The following is a 22,656-nucleotide window of genomic DNA, read 5'->3' on the forward strand; positions in this document are numbered from 1 at the left end:
CCTATAACAGAGCCCCGGCGTGTTTCCCGCCAGGCAGAGTGATTTTTCTCTGCCTAGAGCACAGAGCAGGCCTCTGGGGGGTGTAGTGTTGCTTAACCTCGCAGTTGTCATAGTCCAGTTTCAACCCAGCCACCCGTTTTCACCCATCTGTACTACATCTTACAGGTGATTTCCTAACACGTTTGGATTACATGGTGCAGGAGGACAGAAGCTGAGAGATTGATTCTGTCTAGGGAAGATGGCCTGAGAGAAAAGAGTCGGGATGAGGTGACACCAGAACTCCTTGCCATCAATTGCATGGCCTACACAGCGTGGCACCCTGTTGGCACTTACCCAGGCGCAGGCTCACCCGTTCTGCCGGTTGCACCTTTCTGGATGTGACCATAAAGAGACAGAATGGGCTGGGGGAAAAGCGTTGAACTTGGGACCAGAGACCTTTGGATCACTTCCTGGCACAAGCAAGGTCCTCATGACCGTTGGGCTCTAGGTGTGACTTTCTCCAGAGGGGCACTCCACAGAAAATACCTGTACTGTCTCCCTATAAGACTCTGTGAGTCAAACGGCTTGGTATGGGACCATGCTTCATAAACTGCCTATCATTCTACACACATAAAAGAAAAAATAACACAACAAAAAGAATCCTCGCCATAGCAAAAGGATCGGGATATAAAGATCAAGACCCATCAGTGGACCAGTGAAATGGCCGATTGCTGCTTGCCAGGGGTGCATCCTGTGTACTTGCTATGCTCAGGAAAACCTACTTTGGGCAACAGAGAAGTATGCAAACCCACATGTTAAAAGGTTCTCTGGGTTCTTGATCAGAAGAACAAAGATAGTATTCTCACACCAAGCTGTTAGGTGAGTGACATAAATATTGATCCACTGTGCTAGCTGCCCTAAATCTTGTAACAATGCATGACATCAGTGTCTCAGTTGAATGCAAGCCTCAGCAGCCAGGCACTGCTTTCCAGAAACTGTGACCTTCCAGACCACCCTGTTACTACGTCACAGGCTTGATCCTCTCCCTCTTTCATTTCCCCCAAATCGTCCCATAAGTGGGGATAGGCTATCCCACTTCCGTGATGTAATGCCCACATCAAAGAAGGCTGCAGAGGGGAAAAGAGACTCTCACACATTCAGCTAAGTGAGAGTTGCTAACAGGGAGGTCAGGAAGGGGTCAGGGAAGCTGAGCAGGCCTTGTGTTGCCATGGAATTTGTTGAATTAGACAAAGAACAAGGATATGCTGGTAGGATGGGGTGACTTTGGCTGCCCAGCTTCCATAGGCTAGGTGCATATAAGGCATCCTAACAGATGCTCACCTGACCCGCCATTCTTCTCCTCTCACTTATGGGGATTTGGGCTCTGGAACTGAAGATATAAAGGGTAAGGTATCAAGGGAAAAAACCTTGGGAGATCAAGTTAGACAGGCTAACCCTGGACCCTCAAGGAGTATGGAGGTGGGAACAGGGAAAACAAGGGCGATCATCGAGTACAGGTTGAGATTGAAAGCAGGAGGTGATACTGACAGAAGCCAGAAATAAGCTGCACAGCAACAGCTACCAAGGGACCTGTCAGTCACATCATGCTTGGGGTGATGATCAGTTACAAGGTATATGCACGAGCGGAGATGGTTTAAAAGGAAAGGTCTGGCCTTTTTCGTTAGGGCCCTTTTGTTCCTTGAAGCATTTACCTGTTTTTTTTTTCAGGTTTATTTCTCTCTCCATCTACACTGCTACCTCCCGCTGGAAGATCCCCCTTGCTGCTGACCCAGTAAGGCCCTGACAATTAACACCTCAGATCTCCTTACAAGTGGACCCAATGTCTGATGTGAATCTCGCCCTCGAGAGACATCACTTCCCACACTGGGTGCAACCTCACGGGGTTGCTCGCTTCCCTCCACCATGCAGCTCCTCAGCAGACTTCCCGTGTAAGTTGCTAAGAAGCGTTTAGCATCTGCACACGAAGCACGTGTTCATGGACCAGGAAGCTGACCCAAAATGTCTTGCGGAAAAACCTCAGCTTGATGAAAGCCCATGATGATGCTTGAGTCACGGCTTGCGCTGTGTCTTATTATTGCTGATATTGAAGCACGGTAAGCAATATCCTAGTTGATTTATCATTGGCTTCACCCGATGTTTCTGCAGTTCATGCAGTTTTCCTCTCCTGGTCCCCAGAAGAGGATAGCAAATATTTTACTTTATTAAGCACTTCCAGGAAAAGATTCAGAGGTACAGAAGCCAACACTTAGTTGCTTTGTAGTGTTACAGTTTGGGCTTTTTATATCCTTTGGTGTTCCTTGAACATCTTTCCTGATGCCGTTAGGTAGGCAATTTCTCTGCCTTAGATTTTTCTTCTGTCTCAATGTTCAATAGACTCGCCTGATGCGTTTTGAGCATGTGTGATATATATTTCTTCCAAATGCTGAAGCCCTAGGATTCAATAGAACCACCAAGGATTTCTACCCTCCTGGTGTTTACTATCTGCCCAGAGACATCCATAAACAAGATAAATAAATGTGTTGTAAAAGACAACTAAGTTAAATATATAGTATGGGGTGCTGGTAAAGTATTTCTGAAAAAAAAGTATAGAAGGAATAGTTTGAAAGATACAAGGGTTAGGGCTAAAATTAGAGGCACTGGTCTGAGAAAAATGACTTACTGACAAAAGTGACATTTGAGTGATGACCAGGGAGAGAACTGGCCACATGCACTCCTTGGGGACGAACATTCTACATAGAAAGAAAAGCATGTGCAAAGGCCCTGGAGCAGAAATGCTCTTGAAATATTTAAGAGAACAGCATGGTTGGAGCAAAATTAGTAGACAGCAGAAGAAAAGACCACAGTGGAAACGGGAAGCCAGGTCAGCTGAAGGCAGAAGAACATAGTGGTCATGAGCAGAGTTAGGGGGAATGACCAGGAGTCTGTTGTAGAATTAAGGCCAGAGGTGTGGAGGGCACCACAATATGGCGGTGGGGTCTGCGAAAGGGGTTGGATGCCGAATACATTTTGCAAGTATATTTTGAGGACATTTTTGACAGGTCAGGCAGCTATGGTGAATAAGAGAAAAACAGAGTTGGGGGCAGCACTGAGACTCTGAGTTAGAACAACTGACAAAATACAGTTGCCGTAAACTGAGGGGTGGGAGTTCTGGGAGAGGCTGGTTTGGTAGGAATGGTCAGGGACTGTGCTTGGACACACAGGCCGCCTGATGCCTGTCACAGGTGTGGGATGTCACATAAGTATCTATGAATACATAGACATGGGACAGAGGCAGGAGACTGCTTGAGGGGGATGGCGTTTAGCGCTACAGGACTAGGTAAGCTTGTCCTTCAAGGCAATGCATGTGGGGGTGGAAAAAGAAAGAACTCCAAAGTCGGAACCCTGTTATGGCTCCAGTGTTCAGAGGCTGGGTATAAAAAGAGGAATCAGCAGCTGGGCAGTGGTGGCACAGCATTTTATTCCAGCACTCAGGAGGCAGGTGGATCTCTGTGAGTTCAAGGTCAGCATGTTCTACAAAGCAAGTTCCAGGACAGCCAGAGCTGTTATATAGAGAAACCCTGTCTCAAAAACAAAACAAAACAAACAAGCAAACAAGCAAAAATCCAAGAGAGGGTGGGGGAGGAGAGAGAGAGAGAGAGTCAGCAAAAGCAATGTTAGATAAAACAGAAAGCTTAATGGAAAACTAGTGAATATGGTCATCTAGAGGCCAGGTAGGGAGATGGTTACAAGGGTAGGGATCCAGTGTATAGACATCGCTATTAAAAGGTCAAATAGTGAGAGTCATGAGGAACGACTGGTATGGTCGGGGTAATCCTATAAGAAGCTTGGCTCACTGGTAGGAGGAGGCCAAACTGGAGTGGGTTAGGCAGGGAAGGAAGAGGTCAAGGGAAGCTACTTTAATAAGAGAGAAGTTGGAGTGTGCGCGGGATGCTGATGCAAATGACCCAATACAGAGGGGAACCACAAGGCTTCACAAGGTGGGGGAGAGGTGCTGGAGAAATGTTCAGCCAGGATATGGGTGCCAGAGTGTGGAGCTATTGGCCTGGCTAGGGTCATGGTTGCTCCTGTTCCTCACTAGACAAAAGGCAGAGTTTATTTGTTCACACGAGGTTACTGGGGCAGATAATTCAGCTGTCTTTAGCCTCTGAAAAGCCATGCCAACTGTACCAGAATCCCAGAGCAGGTGGAGGCAGTGATTGGAAAACAAATTAACGATGGAATTTGAAAGAATTCAGTAGAACAAAGTCCCAGCCCAGGGCCCTGGGCTGTCTTTTCTTTATATCCAGCGCTTTCTACTGCCGTGATGAGTCATGGACACTGAGATTTCCTTATGCTAGACACTATCCTGGTGGTTTGACTCTAAAGCTAAGGCGGTGCTGTGGTCATATGCAGTGCATAGGATACATACTAAGCATGTGAATCACGTGAGTGCCTAAAGAAGTTACCACTCCCCAAGAAGGATTGAACACATGATGCTGATAACAGGAATAAATGAATACCAGTCTTGTTTTTCTAAGCTGATGTCAACCTATAAAGGTCACCTAAGCACTGTACTTTCATTGGCCATAGAAAAACAAGGAAGAAGGGTCTGAAAGCCAGAAGTTTGGGAGTTGGAAAGATGTGTAAGTTTGATTCCCAAGTTTACATCTCAGTTAGATATGTTCCTTGATCTAGATGAGATTTATCTACACAATGAGAATAACAGTTGCTTCTAACTTACATAATTATGAAAATGAGACCTGGGAGATGCCTCAGTGGGTAAAAGTGCTTGCCGCTCTTGTTCCCAGCACCTACATTGGGTGGCTTAGAAACCACCTGCAACTCCAGTTCCAAGGGATCTAGTGCCCTTTTCTGGCCTCTGAAGGCATGTGTATGCACCTGGTGCACATACAGACAAGCAGGCACACACCCAGACACATAAATAAAAATAAAAACAGAAACCATGACAAGACAAATCTGCTTTATGACCTTGTAAAATGCCCTGAATTTTGTATCAAACCCACAAGAGGTTCTAGAAAATCCTCTCTAGCTATGTACAATACCACTTCTTCCTTTTAATGTAACATCACTGCTATGAGGCCTTGGTGTCTTTCCTCCTCAATTCTAGGAGGTGATGAGTTCTCACATTCTGAAATATTTCTCTGTGTTTTCAAGCCTTTTTTTTTTAATACTCTAAGATGTTCTTTTACCAACAGCTATTGGATGGAGACAGAGTACTACTTTGCTTTGGGTCAAACCTTATAATCAGCCCCTCTCTCAACACATCTCATAGATATATCTTATGTAGGAGGAGTTAGATGAAGGCATTGGTGTGTGGGGAGGGTCTGTGACCATTCCCCAATTGGGACTAAGCCTTACCTCCATCAGGCCAGCAGAGGAAATAACTCTGTAGGGCTTCTTCACCCCCAAACATATCATGTGGGACCATAAGATGTGCTTGACAAGATCAAGGACATTTTGCAGGTCCTATTGTAGGCATTCAGGATGGTCTCATGAGATTTGGAAGAGGTTTGCAGCGAGATGTCGTTCTCAGAGACCCAGGGCCACTTACAAGAAGAGAAAAGTAAGCAGAGCGGTGACAGGCTTCAAAAGAGGATGGCCTAATTACGGAGCTTTGGTAGAGCAAGACAAATACTTTAAAAAAGAATGCTTGAAGGGAGGTTATGCAAGAGTGTGGGCAATGAAAACTGTCAGTTTCCAAGTTCAAGTAGGATGTGTTCTCCCCAGCAGCTCTCCTTTGTCATTGCTCTTCCATTCCCCACACAATTGTAAGCATACTGATCAGCCTCCGACTTCAAGGAACTCCCAAAGGTCCTGCTCCAGAGACAGTTTCCCCAACTGCCTGTTCTCCGCATCTTTGTAGATGAATTGTCCACGCTGTCTTACGCAGATGCCTCCCAGGCTCTTCACTCCATATTCCATTGCTCTGGCAACTCTCCATCAAAGCCTTAGGAAGATTCTCAGAGCCCAGGGTCACTGCTTAACTTCCCAAACAACCCCAGTGCTGATGAAGGTTTCCAGGCTTGCCAGCATTTCCGTATATAGAATCCCAACTGGGGAACTATCCCTGGCCACTTATGTTTTTATACATTTCTACATGAGGAAGATGCATTTGGAGGACACACCAGCATCCTAGTAGAAACCCAGTGGGACAAGAGATGGAGGTCTAAGGCACAGACACACAAGGATAACACCACAAGCAGTGCTTAAAGAGTACCGATGTCTGGACTTGGAGCAGATTGCTCCACATGGTGTATTGAGATTTTTGTAATAACTGTACAACAAAGGTCTCATCAATGTCCCAATTATGGAAAATAGGATGCTAAGCTTAGAAAGCTTGTGTGATTTTTTCCACAGTGATATAAATAGTAATGCTTACAGTATTGAGAACCTCTGGACCTATTTTCTTTAAATTTACTTATTTTATGTGCCTGTGTGAATACCTGCATATATGTATATGCATCACATGCTCACTTGGTGCCCTCTGGGGCTAGAAGATGTCATAAGATCCCCTGAAACTGTACTCAGAGACCATTATGAGCTGCTTGATATGGGTGCTGGGAACCAAACAGAGCCCTCTACAAGAGCAGCAAGCATGCTTAACTGCTGAGGCATCTCTCTAATCCCTTGGACCTATGATCTTAACTAAGTGGTGCTTCCATTATGCAAGCCAGGAAGGGGCAGCACAGAGGTGAGGAGAGATTCACTCTTGTGGTTTGATGCAGGAAACTGAGAAGCTGCCTTGATCCCAGCCCTGGACAGAGGTTTTGAGGAGCTGGAGAAATGAGTGTTGGGAAAGGTGTCATGCTGTTCTCACAGTGTCTGCCTGACCTTCATCTCCTCTGAGATGAGGACCGCAACTATCTGGATTCAGTTCCTCTGCTGCTTCTTTTTAAGAGATGTGGGAGATTACTGAGATCTGGAAAGGGATAGGTGGAAGCTTGGGGAATGTCACTAAAATTTCAAGACTGTGTTTTCCTTTAGCCAGCGCAGAGAACACATGTACAAGTACTTGGTCATGAGAATACACAAAGAGTCATCAGGTTCCCCTACCACAACTCCAGGTGGCTGAGTACCAGGCTAGCCTTGTGCAGGCTAATCTCCCTGAAAACCTTCCTACTTTCTCTGTCTATCTGATGTAGAACTCTAAGCATCTACCGAGTGTCAGACGAGTTCTGCCTTGAGTCAGGTTCCTCAGAGAACTCATGTGCTTATTAGATCGATTTTTTTTTCCAGCACAGGTGTGCAGAGACTCGCTAACCAACAGTACCTAAGGAGAATGAAGGAATTATTAGTGACAGCTAAGTGTTACCATTTGGAGGTCACAAAGTTTGCCAGAGCCTCATGTGTTTAAACATTTGATCGCCAGCTTGGGGTGCTGTTTGGGAGGATATGGAACCTTTGGGAGGTAGGAACTTGTTGCCGTACCAAAGAGTTCCACACTAGCCCAGAATGGAGTATAACAAATGTTTATTTATTAGGGGTAAACTCACAGAAAGAGCAGTGATACGCAGTCCTCTGCATGTGCAGGGAACTTGGACCAAATCCAGCATCCAAAGGAACCCCACAGATGCTTTATGTCTGCATTTATAGTACATGAGACCACGCCCAAAGTGAGCCACTATCTTAAAGGCTATTGACTGAGGAGTTCCAACAGCACCCCCCCTTTTTTTCTAAATAAGAGAATTTTAAGCCTAATGCAAAACTATATGCAATAAGAACAAATATCATGAATAAAAATTAGAATTAAAACCAGCATGAACAATATCAAACAAGAAGCATATGGTAAATGTTTCAATAGTTATCTTATTCTAAGGAGTCTAAGTCTTATATTAGAAATGGCTTGGCTAAGTCATGAGAGGAAAGTAACTATGACTACCTAGTCTTTAACCCCATAGAAGACCTGAGAAGGGAAATAATATTACTTGAGTAAACAGGAAGTACAATCAAACAACTTCTGAAAGGTGTAAGAAATGGTAGAGACAACTGGTTACCTGGGCAATCACCAAAGTCTCATTTGCAACACTGGGTCAACCAACTTTGGCTAAGGCCTAGAGTAACTGGCAGACCATTTTCAGAGGCAGGAAAATTTTTAAAAATCATTTTACCCTGTCTTGGCAAGGCTTGGCAGTCTTTTTACTTTTATTTTGCTTGTCCAGTCTGGACAATGTGCATTTTGTCAGTGGTCGAGGCAGGGGAAGTTCTTTGCCCAAAGGCCAGTTTTGCCATGAAGAAAACAAGTTCCAAGGGGATTATCTTTGGTGCCCAACATTCTCTTAGAAATAGATTGGTGCTGCCAGGAGCAATCGTGTCTCATAGTAACAGAACCCTAAGTTATTTAAATGCTATATTCAATAGTTCTTTGAAGTGGTTAAAGATAACCTATCTATGTGGAATTTGTATAATCTCTATGCATTTAAAGAGCCTGATTAGTCTAACTACAAGTATGACAAACATAAATGACTCTTGACCTACAGTTCTTAATACCTATATAGCTTAAAGACTAAGGCTTTATATTAAAATATTAAACAATCTTTAAGCAAATATGCAGCAATGAGGACAATGATCTCAAAATGTAAATAATATATAAGTATCTTGATTAGTGGTAGAAATGTATAGTGCAATATGATACATATATTTTAAATTGCATTAATATACAAAATATCTTAAGCAAAGGTAGAAACATGCATGTATACAATATGACAGAATAACTTTGCATAGGTGTACAAATATTGTACACATAAATAAAAGCATATTTAATATAAAAATATAATTTGGATTTGTATTAACACACAAGAATCTATACCAATATAAATTCTCTATAAATAATAGCCCACAAGTATTCTCACTATTACTCACTATTATTATTAGTGTGAGTAAGCTCACACTTTTACAACAGGACCTAATGGAGGAAGTAGAACGGTGGTCAGCAAGCTTCAGGAATCCTCTCATCTCTGTCTTTCCAGTGCTGGGGTTAAAGATGGGGACAGCCACCACAATATCTGTCTTTTTAAAATGGGTGCTGGGGTCTGAACTCAGGTCCTCATGTTTGCATAGCAAACACTTTACTGACTGAACCATCTTCCTAGCCAGGGCTGTAGTTCTTCTCTCAAAAACATGTATAGGGTTTTGCACACAACTCTCGTGTGAGCAGGGTTTTGATACAATAAAGATAGCAAGGTGTCATACTCCTCAGAGCACATGAGGTTCCTTCTGGTTTTATTTCTGGATCTTAGGCTTACATAAGATGCTGTCAAGAATCCCAAAAGGCTTAATTGTGTGTTTAGGCCATGTATGCCATCCTTACCCAAGGATACAAACACCGGGGCAACAGTAGGCAGTCAAATTATGAGCCAAACACTTTTCCTCCTCTTAGACTCCCAAAGGAGCACAAACCACTTCAACATTCAGAACCTCTTCAAGACCATGCCCCACGGCTGCTCTCAGGTAGCGTGGTGTCCTGGTTTGCACCCGAGAGCCTTGACGGCTGCTCCCGATGCTGGAAGATCACACAGCGTTTCTCCTGCCTCTGAGAGCTGATCAGGAGGCTTAAGCTGAAGCTATGGGAATTTAGGGTTAGACCAGCTTCTGAAGAATGCCTGTGAGACCTGGTTTTAACAGGGTGAAGAGCTGCATCATAGCCAGAAACTTGCAGGGATGTCCATTGATCATCCTTTGGAAGAATCGGAGAGCATCTCACCCTGAGGAGGGTGTGTAGCAAGTCCAGGGAAAAACATCCATCCTGAGTTTTACTTTAGCCATAGAGGTCAATGGAAAAGAAATCCCAATGGGTACCAGAAATGAAGATGTTTGTTTTGTTTTGTTTGGCAAGGTTAGCATATTATTCTTACAGTCGTCTTCACTCTGGCATGCAACCCTTGAAAGCCAGAAGCTGAAAGAGCACACCGCCTTTTCTTTTCTACCTTTGCCTTCTCTTCCCCTTGGCTTGTTTTCTGGGAGAACATTAAAGTCGTTCCTCAGTTGAGCCAAACTGGCCAGTGCCCAGACAGGAAGCAGAGCTGTAGAGGTAGTCAAATGGGGTTTGATGTCCTTTGGATGAAGACCTGAGGGCATATGCAAGGCCCCAAGCTGAAGGCAGGGAGTATTTAGCTAAGCCAAGAGGGATTAGCTGCAGTTTACCAGAGTGGGTTTTCAAGTATCCGGAGAAAGACAAGCAAAACAGCAGGTCGATGGGGAGACCAAAATGCCTGTGTCCACAGAAGTCTGAAGATATCTGCAGGGACAGAGCAGTGTGTGTGTAAGTTAGGAGAGAAACTCTTCCCCAGCCAGCCTCAGCCAGGCAGCCAGGTTTCTGAAAGTAAATTTATTTTCTGCTAACAAGAATTGTATAAAAAGGACTTTAGAGCAAGCCTTCCTCGCAAGGCAGAGATTTCAAATTCAGTTTAGAGCCCACTCGTGCTGGGAGAATTCCCTACCCCCTCACCCTGCAGATTCAGGCCCACTGGAGTTATTAGTGGAAAGGGGAAGCTCTGTCTAACATTGGACAATAAATATTCCCCATTCTCACTCACGTACTCCCCTCGGTAGCCTGCCAGCCATTTACATCCCTGCATCCCAGCTCTCAAACGCATACAGACATACATACATGCATATGCATGCTCATATTAACCCCATTCCCTGCTCTGTCAGTCTCATTTACATACAACATTGTGCAATGGTTCCTTTGCGCTCTGGACAACTTAGGCAGTCTGATAAAGTCCAGGAATTCCCTTGAAAACGGTTGTTAATGCAGAAACAAAAATATCTAGGATTAGACAGAAAATGAATTGATGTCAAAATACCTTTAAAATTTAGGGTTTGGCGATACATGTGCTTCCTACTTTAAATAATATTCAATGATGAATCTTATGGACCAATAATGTAAATACCATAAGTAATATTTTGCTATATCTGAAAGAACTATAAAATAATATGAAAATATATGACATTTCTATTGGCACTAAACTCATAGACACCACTAATACTGTTGTGTATTGTTGCTTATACTTGATATCTCAGTGCATGATAGAGAATGTTACTTGCTCAAGTTCACAGGTGCTCTTTCGTCTTTTTCTAGAGCCTCGGAGACCCATGGACCCCAGGTTAATGATTGCCCTAACTTACCTGCAATACATAGTTATAAAGCATATGCATCTTCATTCATTACATTTCTAAACACTTATTCACCAGTGACCCACCCACACGTTTCTAAATCCATCTTCAAAAGCTACCCAACTAACTTTCACTCTAACACAAAAAGTACCCACGTAACCATGTACTGGTAAATGTTTATGAGTCATTTGTACAGTTTTTTGTGCGAGGGGGAGTCAGTCTGCTAGCATCCATGGTGTTAAGATGCCTACCATGGCCACTTTCAAGCTATTAGTGCAAAGTCATGGAGCCCAGAGCTGGAAGAGATGAGCCATGTACAACACAGCATCGTATTTCCACCACGGAGATGTAGTGGATGTAAAATACATCAACGAATCAGGGTGTTAGGTTACCTGTGTTTATAACTCCACCCCTGGGGTGGAGAAGGGAGACAGACAAAATTCCTGGAGCTCATTAGCCAGCCAGCCTAGCGGAATCAAAAAGTTCTCAGGTTCAGTGAGAGATCCTGTCTCAAAAAGTAAGATGAAGAGGGAGAGAGACATGTTACATTGATCTCTGCCTCCCCCTGAGATCAATGTTCATGTGCACATACTCACATATAGCACATGTACACACACACACACACACACACACACACACACACACACACTATCTGGAGTAATAGCTGAGAGCAAACTGGAAACTAATTAGGAAGAGTTGAGTTTTGGTGATTTATTATATTTATTGTTCTATAATTTATTTAACTAAATATATCCTGTCTACTGAATATGACTAAGTTTAACAGCCAATTTTCACAGTTCTTAAATTTAACACTTGGTTCACATGATGCTATATAAACTATTATCAATATATGAGCATAGGTGCACCTAAACAAAGATTATTTTCTGCACCAAGCTCCCTCACCTTCACCTTGAACCCCTGTTCATGAACATTCTCTCCCCTAACATCTTCACTTGCACTTAAATCTCTCCACCTTTTGATATAAGTCATCCATACATACCATACACAGGTATCACACGTATGGCTATATTAGGTGAACATAAAGATACAGTTCAAAACATACCTTCAAACTCATGTAACCCCAATATTGTAAATATAAGCATAATACCCCAGTTATACCATTATTATTCACCCCCACAACTATTACCATAAAATTCCTACTTAAGAAAACACACACACACACACCAACCTTCAGTTACACTCATGAAAAATATCTCAAGTCATCCACACTGTTCAGACACACTCGGGGGCTTCTGAACTGTTGCAGGTACACTCTGAAGACACTTGTCCAAGTGTGCGTAGACTCCTATACTGTTGCTGTGTGACTATATTTCTGGGGAAACTTAAACAAATGTCTGCTTCTCCTAGGTAGGAAACTGATGATAGGCCAAAGTAAGAATGCCACCAAAGTCCAACTTGGTGAACTAATGAGTTTTATTTAGGTTAGAGGTATATGAATGAGGAGTTACTAAAAGGAGCAGAAATTATTTAAAGACAGTTACATCACCCTAGGGTGAGCGATAACTCATAAAGCTGAGGACCTAGAGGCCACTCCATAACTAGCAGGCAGCTCAGCAGATTGAAATGTTTCTCTTTCAGGCCACTTGGCTGTTCTCTGTAGCTTCTAGACAGTTGACATAGTCTGAGCCTCTTCTAGAAAGCTTGTTTTGTCTGAGAGTGTCTCTCAGCAGTCTTTACACCTTAGATAGGCTAGGGGAGGGAGGAGCCTGGTGAATCTGGTCTGTTTCAGGAACTTCCTGAAGCTATTGAGTTATTTACCTCTTGAGTCTAATGAGTTGTTGCAGGATGGAATGTTTCACCACCATTAAGAACATTTCATGTCTTAGTAAGCCTCTCCCTAAGTTAGAATGTTTTATGGGAAGAAGCTACACAACAACTCCCCACACCAAACACATATGATTACCATTTCTACCTGAACTCAATAATACACATATTACTTATGTAGACTCATTCATGTAGATTCCCTATCCCCTTACAAATGCAACTCATGTATTTTAGTACCCACCTGTCTGTGCCCTCTCTCTCTCTCCTCTCTCTCTCCCTCCCTCCCCCCCCCTCTCTCTCTCACACACACACATACACACACACGAATCTGAGCCTGCTTCCTCTTTCATGGAAAAGTCTGCTCATCACGTCTGACTGCACTTCAAGCATGTGGAGGCCAGACTAGGTGACCTCAGATGGATGCCTCTGGAAGAGCAAGGCAGCAGCTTAGCCAGAGAGCCCATTTCCTTAGTGGAGCCCTAATCTATCATTGTCTCCTCTTTTGTCTTTTGACTTCTGACTCAGTGAACTTCAGATCCCTTTCATCTCTGCCAGTAAAAGTGATTAAATATGTTGTGCTGAGAGGAGTGGGTGACAGAGAGGACCATGGAAGCAATTTCTTTGCTGCCATTGAGCCAAAGAAATCTCCACATGGTTTCCCATAAGATAGGTTTGGATACATCAGGCAGAAGGAATGTATCAAGAATATTTGTTTCTTTTCCAAGTAGCTGGATCCTGGGTCTTGGAAAAACACACGAGGTAGAGGGATAGGACTGTCTGCCAGTTTTATTAAGGAAGGGGCTCTCTGAGAAGCCTTGACCTTGGGACCTACGGTCATAGATGAATTAGGATAGTCTGGTCGGTTTACTTATGGACACACTGTGCTGACTCTTCATGACGTAGTTCAGGAACCCACATGTGGTTGGAATCAGGGGCTCTGTTTTCACCAAGCATTTTCTCTGCCTTAGTGCTCCAGGTATTTACTAGATTGAGCTGAGACTGTATTAATGTTGTACAGAAGATATCCCCTGAGAACCCAGAGGGCAGAGCCGTTCTGACCAGGCCCTGACTCAGCAGCTTATGGTCCCAGGGTAGGAGGGGTTCACCTTGCATTTCAGAAGATGGGGCCTGGCATCAGCACCTAGTCCCATCTGGTCCATTCTTTGCTTTGGCTGGGTGACTGAATGTGTTACTTTGGGGTGCTGTGGTAAAATACCTGAGCTAAGCTAAAGGAATACTGTTAAGGCTCACAGTTTCGGAGATTTTGATGCATGGTTGGTTGGTCCTGCGGCTTTGGGCCCGTGCCAAAGCAGAACGCTGCAGCGGATGGAGTTTCTCACCCCTGTGGCATTCTGGGAAATAAAGAGTTTGAGCCAAGGTTCTGCAATTCTCCTCAAGGGCACACCCCCAGTGACTTACCTGCCTCCCACCAGACTCTTTCTCCAGAAAGTTCTATCAATTCCTAGTCACAGGGAAGTTTGGGGACCAAACCTTTAGCAAGTGGTTTCAGGGAAGCCTTTAACAGTAGAGCAGGGCAGTAGTTGGCACACCTTACCAAGAAGTGACTGGTGGAAGAGAACTTGGCTCTGAGGCTTACGTCACACAGTGGCTGGGTGGCCTTGGATGTTCCCAAACCTCTGAGTTACAGGTGCATGAGCTGAGAACCCAAACGCTTGTTCTCATCGATTGTAGGTTCTCCTTGGCCACCATGGGCTGCTGCTGTCATGAAGGGAAGGGAAGATCTAGGCACCCCAGGAAGAGGGCTTTGCTGTTTCAGTGGTCCATGTCCCGAGGACAGGAGAAAAGACTGAACTCAGAGGGACAAGTCCAGGCTCAGGGTGGTGGCTAATAGCTGTCAGCTTTACAGGACTTAAAGCCACTATGAGATGAACTTCTGCGCATGTCCATGAGGGAGTTCCTAGATTAGATTTATGAAAGTGAGAGGATCCGCTCTAACTACAGGCATCTCTCTTCAGAGCTAGGGTCTCTGACTGTGTGAGAAAGTGAGTTGACACCTGCTCCGCTTCCTCACTGCCAGCACCAGAACGTGACCAGCTGTGGCATGTTCCTGCTGCCATGCCTTCCCCACCACCAAGGGCTGTGCCCTCAGGCAGTAGATAAAATTAACCCTTCCTTCCTCAATGAGACAACTAATGATTCCACCCAGACTACATTTATTCAGCTGTTTATGAAGCCTAGATAAAGCGACTTCTTTGAGGATAGAAACTATTGTTAAACACTGGGAGTGGAGAAGACTGGGGTTGGCACAGTTCCTGCCCTAATAGGACTGACTTTGGGCGAGAAGTCAGTTCCTAAACAAGCCTTTCAGAGATATGCTCCAGGGAGGCAGGCAGGAAGTGAGGAGATGGGCAAGAGAGGCAGCCACTATGTTCAGCATCCTGCTGGGGAAACTGGGGGAGAGCAACAATGAGCCTTAATTGTCTTCTGCAAACCCTAAGAAAATCAAGTATAATACTTCATTTAATACGCACACCACTCAATGAGTCGACATTGTTGACTCCATTATTATTGTGCTTTTTTTTGCCTGAGGGAAAATTTAAAACAGGAATGGGTAAAATTGGTTGCTGCATCTGGAAAGTCCAAGGGAAGAGCTAGCATAGCCTAAGGTCTCAGACAGTTCCCCCAGGATTGCTTCTTGCTTGTCCACTTTCCTTCTGCTGCCAGCGCCCACCCCCAGCCCTTATAAAGAATGCCCCACCCCTCACTAATACCATTAGCGTGTCTGTCTAACCTGCAGCCAGAACCCACTCGGGTTGCACAGAGCCTGTTGAAGGCCCATTTGCTCAACGCATAATGGGGATTAGAATTCATTAATGCAGTACAAATTAAAGTATTAATAACGGCTGCAGAGTTTAAATGAGAGCCAAGGAAGGGAACCGGGTGAGTGGCTACCCCTCCTGTGTCCCCCACCTCGCTGCATTGTTCTGGCAGGGGCAATCCTGTGCTCTTTAATATGCTGTGACAGCCTCTGAAGTGACCCCAGACAATAAACAGTGCCTCCTAGTTAAGTATTAATCTGCCAAAAGAATGACCTTCATCCACTAAAGAAGGGATGTTTTTAAAAACCTCGCAAGTGGAGGAAGGCTCATTTGCTCGCTCATTTAGCATATTAAAAGGGTATTATTGCTACAAACAAGAAATCTAAATGAGGCCTGGGCAGGAGCTGCGGATAACACTCCTGATTAAAGGTACAGGGTAATGACGAACACGGAAGGCTGAATCTGTTATTGTTCTCCAACATGGCAGGACCTGGCTGCCGGGATGATAAGAGAATCAAGAGTGGAGAGTGAAGTATGCCTTGCTGCTGGATGCTGCCTGCCTGGACCAGGGGACAGCAGGTTGGAGGAGGGACGTCAGAGGCCACCCTAGAAGAATGGCGCCCAGAGAGGTGTCAAAGAACTCCCGACAGTGACAGTCTGTACTTCTTATTGTCACCCTTTGATAGTTTACTTACAGCTTCTTGTGTCCCTGCTGGACCACTCTGTGGACGACACTTTCTCCCTTGAGTCCAGGCAGTTCTCCAGGGGCTCAGCTCCTGCAGTTCTGGAAGAAGGCATCTGACAGGGAGGAAAGAAGAAAGGAAGGGCTTGTCTCCTTGTCTCTTCTACCCAGGAGAATGCCGAGTCCTGCCGTGTCACAGAGCCACTGTGTCACCAGAGCGAAGAGGCTGAGAAGCCAGAAGTCCACTGTGAGGAGAAGGGTGCATTGGCAAGGCCACGGACAAAGAGAAGACAGGAGCATAACTGAATGAAGAAAACAAATAAACAAACAAAATAAACACTGGTCTGGAGAGATGGCTCAGTGGTTAAGAGCACATGTTCGGTTCCTAGCACGCCCATGGGGGCTTATAACTCCAGTTCCGGGGGACCTTACTCCATTCTGACCTATGGGCAGTAGGCACATATATGGTGCATATATATATATATATATATATATATATATATATATATATATGCGCGCAAAATGCTTACCCACATGCAATTAAGTGAACAACTTTTAAAAAATGTAAAAAAAGAGAGATATAAACAAAAAACTCAAATTCAACAGCTATCTTATCTATGGGAAAAGGACACTGTATCCCACAGCTGGCTGACAGGTGACTGTGGGTAGAAAGTGCCCTGGGCATGGATGAGTTACCTGAGACCAACAAGCAGAGTATCAAGTTTTAAGGACACAGAATGTTGAGAATATAAATAAATGACTGACAAGAGGAGAGAGGGCAAATTTTGAGAATTAAAAGGGAAGCCCCTTTGTTCTAAGAGCCTGTCATAGTTGGAAAGTCACTTCTGTGCTGTGCAGTCCTTGAGCACAGTGACCCTGTCTTGTTCAGCTTATGTTTTTCATCATCTAGAACAGTTCCTAGAAGGCACTGGCAGAAGTGAGGCCATTTGTTCTCTCTACTGAGGGTCTTCTTCTGAGATTCTGATGTGGAAATATTTCCCAGCCTTCCTCGGAGCCAAACTGTAAGCAGCTGACTAATGCTAGACAGCTAGGACATGGACAGACGCGACGTGTCACCCCTGGCCCAAGGCACAGCAGACACAGTGTTCCTCACCTGTCTCTGTCGTTCCTCGCTTTGGCAGATGTGTGATAGAAGAGGGCTATCATGGGATTGAGGAGGTCGGAATCCCTGTGTCGTGGGCAGGAGGAGAACCCACTAGCTTATATCAACATTTTCAGGTTTCCTCTATGTTGAACCACTGAGATCTAGAGGTTTACACATGGAGGTAGTATGTGTTGTCCTAATTAATAAATGTGGTACTTGGCAAATATTTTTAAAATCAATAAGCATATGTTCTCCTTTAATCCCCACAATAGCTGTAAGTTAGATATTTCCATTTGACACAGAAGGAGATTCAGAGGTAAGAAGCAATATAGCCAAAAATGAAATTTATGCCTTCAAATTCCAGCCTTCTTTTTACTATACTTGGCTTTCTTTCAAGAATATAGTCTGATATATATTTTATATAAAATTTTACCAAAAAGTACTTCATTGTAACAGAGATTCAGGATTTTCCAAATGGAAGTTCCCTGGCTGAAGAGACAAGGCTGTCATCTTGGAGGCAGTCAAATCCTCCTGGATCCAAACTCACCAAAAAGGGAGCTTTCTGTTTCTGAGGTTGTGAGGAGAGGTCACCCCTGCATTTCCTAGCTTCCTGTAAATGGAAAGTCCATCCTTTAGGTCAGCATCCTCTAGGAAATGCTTATGTCTTACCTTTGGAATGATTTCTCAACCTCCCTGCAGCCCCCACAGCTTTGGAACCTGGTCCACTAGTGTAACATGAGGGCCTGTTTGTCGGGGTTTTTGTCCTGCCCAGTTCTTATAGCTGGCAAGTCCCAAAGAAAATCACACAAAGGTCTCCATAAGATTATAAACTGATTGGCCCATTAGCTCAGGCTTCTTATTAGCTCTTGTAGCTTATATTAACCCATTATTCTTATCTATGTTAGCCACATGGCTCAGTACCTTTTTCAGCAAGGCAGGTCACATCCTGTTTCTTTGGTGGTCTGGGCAGGACTGCGAGGAATGGGCTTCCTCTTTCCTAGAATTCTCTTGTTCTCATCACCCCACCTCTACTTCCTGTCTGGTTGACCCGCCTATACTTCCTGCCTATCCAATCAGCGTTTACTTAAACACGGATGACAGAATATAGACAATTCTCCCATACCACACTAGAGCTGGTGCGACAAAGAGATGGCATGAACTAGTAAATAAGAGCACCCTGTGGACACCCCCACCTATCCACTGCACCAGAGAAGGCAGAGGATGATCCCAGGAGGAGGAATTGCCTCCACTCCAAGCCAAGAAGAATCGGTTGAGCAGGGTCAGAGGACCAGAAATAAATTTAACCCCTGAGAGAAAAATGGGAAAGAATCAACCATAATGGACACCTTTAGTTTTGTGATAAAGAAATATAAAACAGGGACCTGGATTGTTCTCTTTCTTCAGTGTCAATCCCCCTGGCTTCCTGCAGCATCTGCTGCTCATTTCAGCTGTAAGAGTTTACTGAGTAAAGATTATGTGCCAAAGATAGAGCCAAGAGAGAAGAATCAAGTCCCAGGTTCTGTGTCAAATGGAGCGCTCTACTCCTGCGAGACAGCTACCGTTTCCCAAGGGCTGCCACTAAACAGTCATCTTTTGCCCAAAGATGACTCCTATAGACACATCTGGCTGTGTCTGCAGTAGTCAGTGTTGCTCAGTGGCTCCCCTAGTGGCCAAATCATCCTGGCTCATACCATTTTTTTTACTCTCTGCCATTCCCTGTGGGAAATGTTCTTTTTGGACCAGAGCTCAGAAACTCAAATCCATGCAGCCCTGGACATAGAACCAGACAAATCTAAAGAGATTGTTGTCATACAAAGTCTCTACCCTAATGATGAAGAAACCAAGAACCAAAGGAGGAGAGGAATGACAGAATGGAGAACATCCTGTGGATTTTCCTAGAACAGAAGGGACATACCGCTTATGATTCATTAGCATTTAAGCCAGACAATCTACCAGAGCTTTTGAGTCATCCGGCTTATGGATGGTCAAGGTGGGCAGGCAGGAAGGGCCACTGTCGTCTCAGAACGGGCTGGGTCAGTATTCACCATTCCAGTCCTTATTAGTTTGGACTCATCCTGCAGGGCACATTCACCCCTCTGTTGCAGGTGATCTATAGTCTTCACAGCTAAAGTGATTTGGAAGCACAAACCACTGGGAAGCGTAAGCCTGGGAGAGCTCCTTTGGCTGAGAAATTGCTCAGTCTACTGACCCTTTCCTATGAGGAAGTTGTCCATGGCCTGTCAGCAAACAGTGAGCATCAAGCACTTGTGAGTTGGCTTGTCTGCTGGCAAGCCTGCCCTAGGGAGCTAACTTTCCTTCCCGGGACAGTAGACTGTGTAGCCTCCCCGCTGGCCTGTGGGCCTTGTCCCCTGGTCCTTCAACATTCCCACAGATGACAGCTCACTCACAAATATTCTTTGGAATCCCAGCCCAACGCCGTTGCTTTCTATCTTCTCTACCCCCTCACCAGTTCCCACAAACCCATATATATTGTGAGCATCCCTCTTACGAGAGTCAATGGCTGGTGCTGCTAGACTCTGCCTGTGACTTTCTCTCATCAGCCCTGAAATTTCCTGAGGAAATAAAACCACCGATGTTTGTGTTTGCCACACTAGTATAGGCCTAAGGCACAGCGCAGTGGCACATTGCTTAATTCTGAAAAATGAGACCTCGTGTGACTTCCTCTTTGCACAAATAACAGATACATAAGATTTATAAAATTAAGATGTTCCTGGGTGATATAATAAAATAAAAGAGATGGCCTTCATGCATGTGACCCATTTTGTTGACCAAAATTTCATTTAGTGCATGATCATGATTACTAAGTAAATTTATTGAAATCACATAACATTAATGTTATCTTCAAGTTTCTGGATACTTTCACCTGTCCTGTCTGATGTTTTGCCTAGATTTGGTCTCTCCCTCCCCCCCCCTGCCTCTCTCACACACACACCTCTGCCTCATAAACACCTGCACAGCTAGGATAAGTACTCCTGTAAGCCTGTATTCCCAGGTATCATGGCTAGGTCTTCCCATGAAAAGTCATAACCCTGAGGGACAGGCTTTACCATCCAACTTCATCTGAAGAGACTGTGGGTTCAGAGCAGTCAGGTAGTCAGTCTGAGGTGTGCAGCAGGCAAATGCAGAACTGGGGTGGAGCTCTGGCCTGTCTCATCTTTAGCCTAGGCTTCTCTGCAGATGTCCCTTTAATTTAGCTGACTCAGCATGCCCTACTTACAAGATCCCACGGTTTGAGATCGTCAACATTATCTGTAGTCTTGGTGAAGAGTCCCTGATTTTCTGGGATGCCGTAAATTCACAAGCAGCCTAGAGTGGGCTTGACAGGCTCATCACTCAGTGACATCTGCCTCTGCAGATGGTCCCTACTCTACCGGCAGGTGAGCCCCAGTGTCTCTGCTCAGTCTGCCTCGAGCTGCCACGGCAGGCTTCTCTTGGATTCTGTGTCCCTTTTCCTGAGGACCTCTCTTCGGTCTTACATAATAATGACAAAGGTAAGATCCACCTGCGATAAGACAAAACCTGTCTGTCATCATCCCCAGGGACCAAATAGATCTTACCTGCGGACTCCCAGCTTTGCTTCTGCCTATCAGGTTTCCATACAATTTACCGCACCTTGATTTACCTGCTCCTGTTGATCTCATTAACTTATCTACATGGCTCGTCTCTAAAAAGATGAAACAAATACCATGTTAAGTTTGGAGTCATTTAGAAGCCATCTCTGCTTCGAGATTTTTTTATTTTACACAACTTGCTGTGTGGAATCTCAGTGACTACGGGACACCCACTGTACATCCATTATCTGAAGGTAGGTTGGGCTGAGAGAAGCAGAGTTTAGAGGAGGAGGAGGAGGAGGAAGAGGAAGAGAGGCTGTGCGGGGATGAACTAAGCAGCCCAGTGAAGCTAGAGGCTGGAGAGCAGGCCGAGGAAAGGCCCCAGTCGCCTTTGAAACAGTGGCCACAAGGAGTGGAAGCTCCTGGCCTTGGAGAGCTAGGGAAATGGGAAGAGGTTGCAACTCCAAAGAGAACAAGATGAGAAATGTGCCCATTCTGTGCTCTGGGTTCTGGGTTGAGAGTTCTACCTTCACCACCAGGAAGATGGGGAGACTGTCCTTGAGAAGACATTCAGCTTGGGCCTGGGGTGCCAGGGAGATGGGGGCCCAAGGTAGATGGAGGTGCTCCAGGTCCATCTGGAAAAGCTCTAAAAAGCTGAGAAACGAAATACAGAGAGTGGTCCTATAAGAGAAGATGTTCCAGAAGAAGCTAGAGACCAGAAAGAATGCCACTGAAGATATCTGCATTTTTCTAACAGACAGTATGCTCCAGATGCCAGAGAAGAAGCAGTCTGCACAGGTGCCAGGTCACCCCAGCCCCGGAAATGATACTCGATGCCACAATTAACCTCTTGATGAGAGATTTCTCTCAGTTAAATTTTAGTTGACAGGTGGCAGAACCCGGACAACTCTGAAGCTTAACTGACAAGGGGGGAGGATGAGGGGGGCGTGAATCCATCACCTCCTCACTTCATCTTCCTGCCTCCTTCTCTCCAGTCACCTCTGGGCCCTGAGCACTCCTTTCCAGTAAACAGGATGTGGCCCTCTCTCTTCTTCCCTCACTTCTCTTTGACCTGAGGCCTCTTCTCTCCTTTATCGGGATCCTCAGCGCTCACGGTGCATGTTTAAAATCAGCTCAGGACGTTGTGTGTAGAACTCCTGACTCCCTCGCCAGACTGCAGGTTCCTCAAGGCTGAGAGCTCGGCTTTGTGTGTTAGTTTTCCTCTATTAGTCTGCAGAGGTGTGACACATCTGGATGGATGGTTACAACAGTAATCACGGGACAATGAATGAGGTCCCACAGTTATCCACCTTTGGCATGCTAATAGGAGGGCTTAGGGTATAAAGGCTCTTTTAAAGAAATTAAATTACTTGAGATAACACTAAACCAGTCACCCCAAAGCTACTTCGCAACCACCACTCTAGTACACAAAACATCTGGCTGTCTCTGTAAAAACGTGCAAAGCCATTGCACTGCTCACTGGGTGGAATTATTATTTGCCATTAAGACTGCTCTCCCACAGGGCTGGGGATGTAGTTTCATGGCAGAGCCCTGATCCTGTCTAGCGTTCACAAGGCCCCAAGTTCAACCTTCAGCACTGTAAACAACTGAAAAAACAAA

Source organism: Microtus pennsylvanicus, chromosome 3, assembly GCF_037038515.1.
Source record: "Microtus pennsylvanicus isolate mMicPen1 chromosome 3, mMicPen1.hap1, whole genome shotgun sequence".
Lineage (NCBI taxonomy): Eukaryota > Metazoa > Chordata > Mammalia > Rodentia > Cricetidae > Microtus > Microtus pennsylvanicus.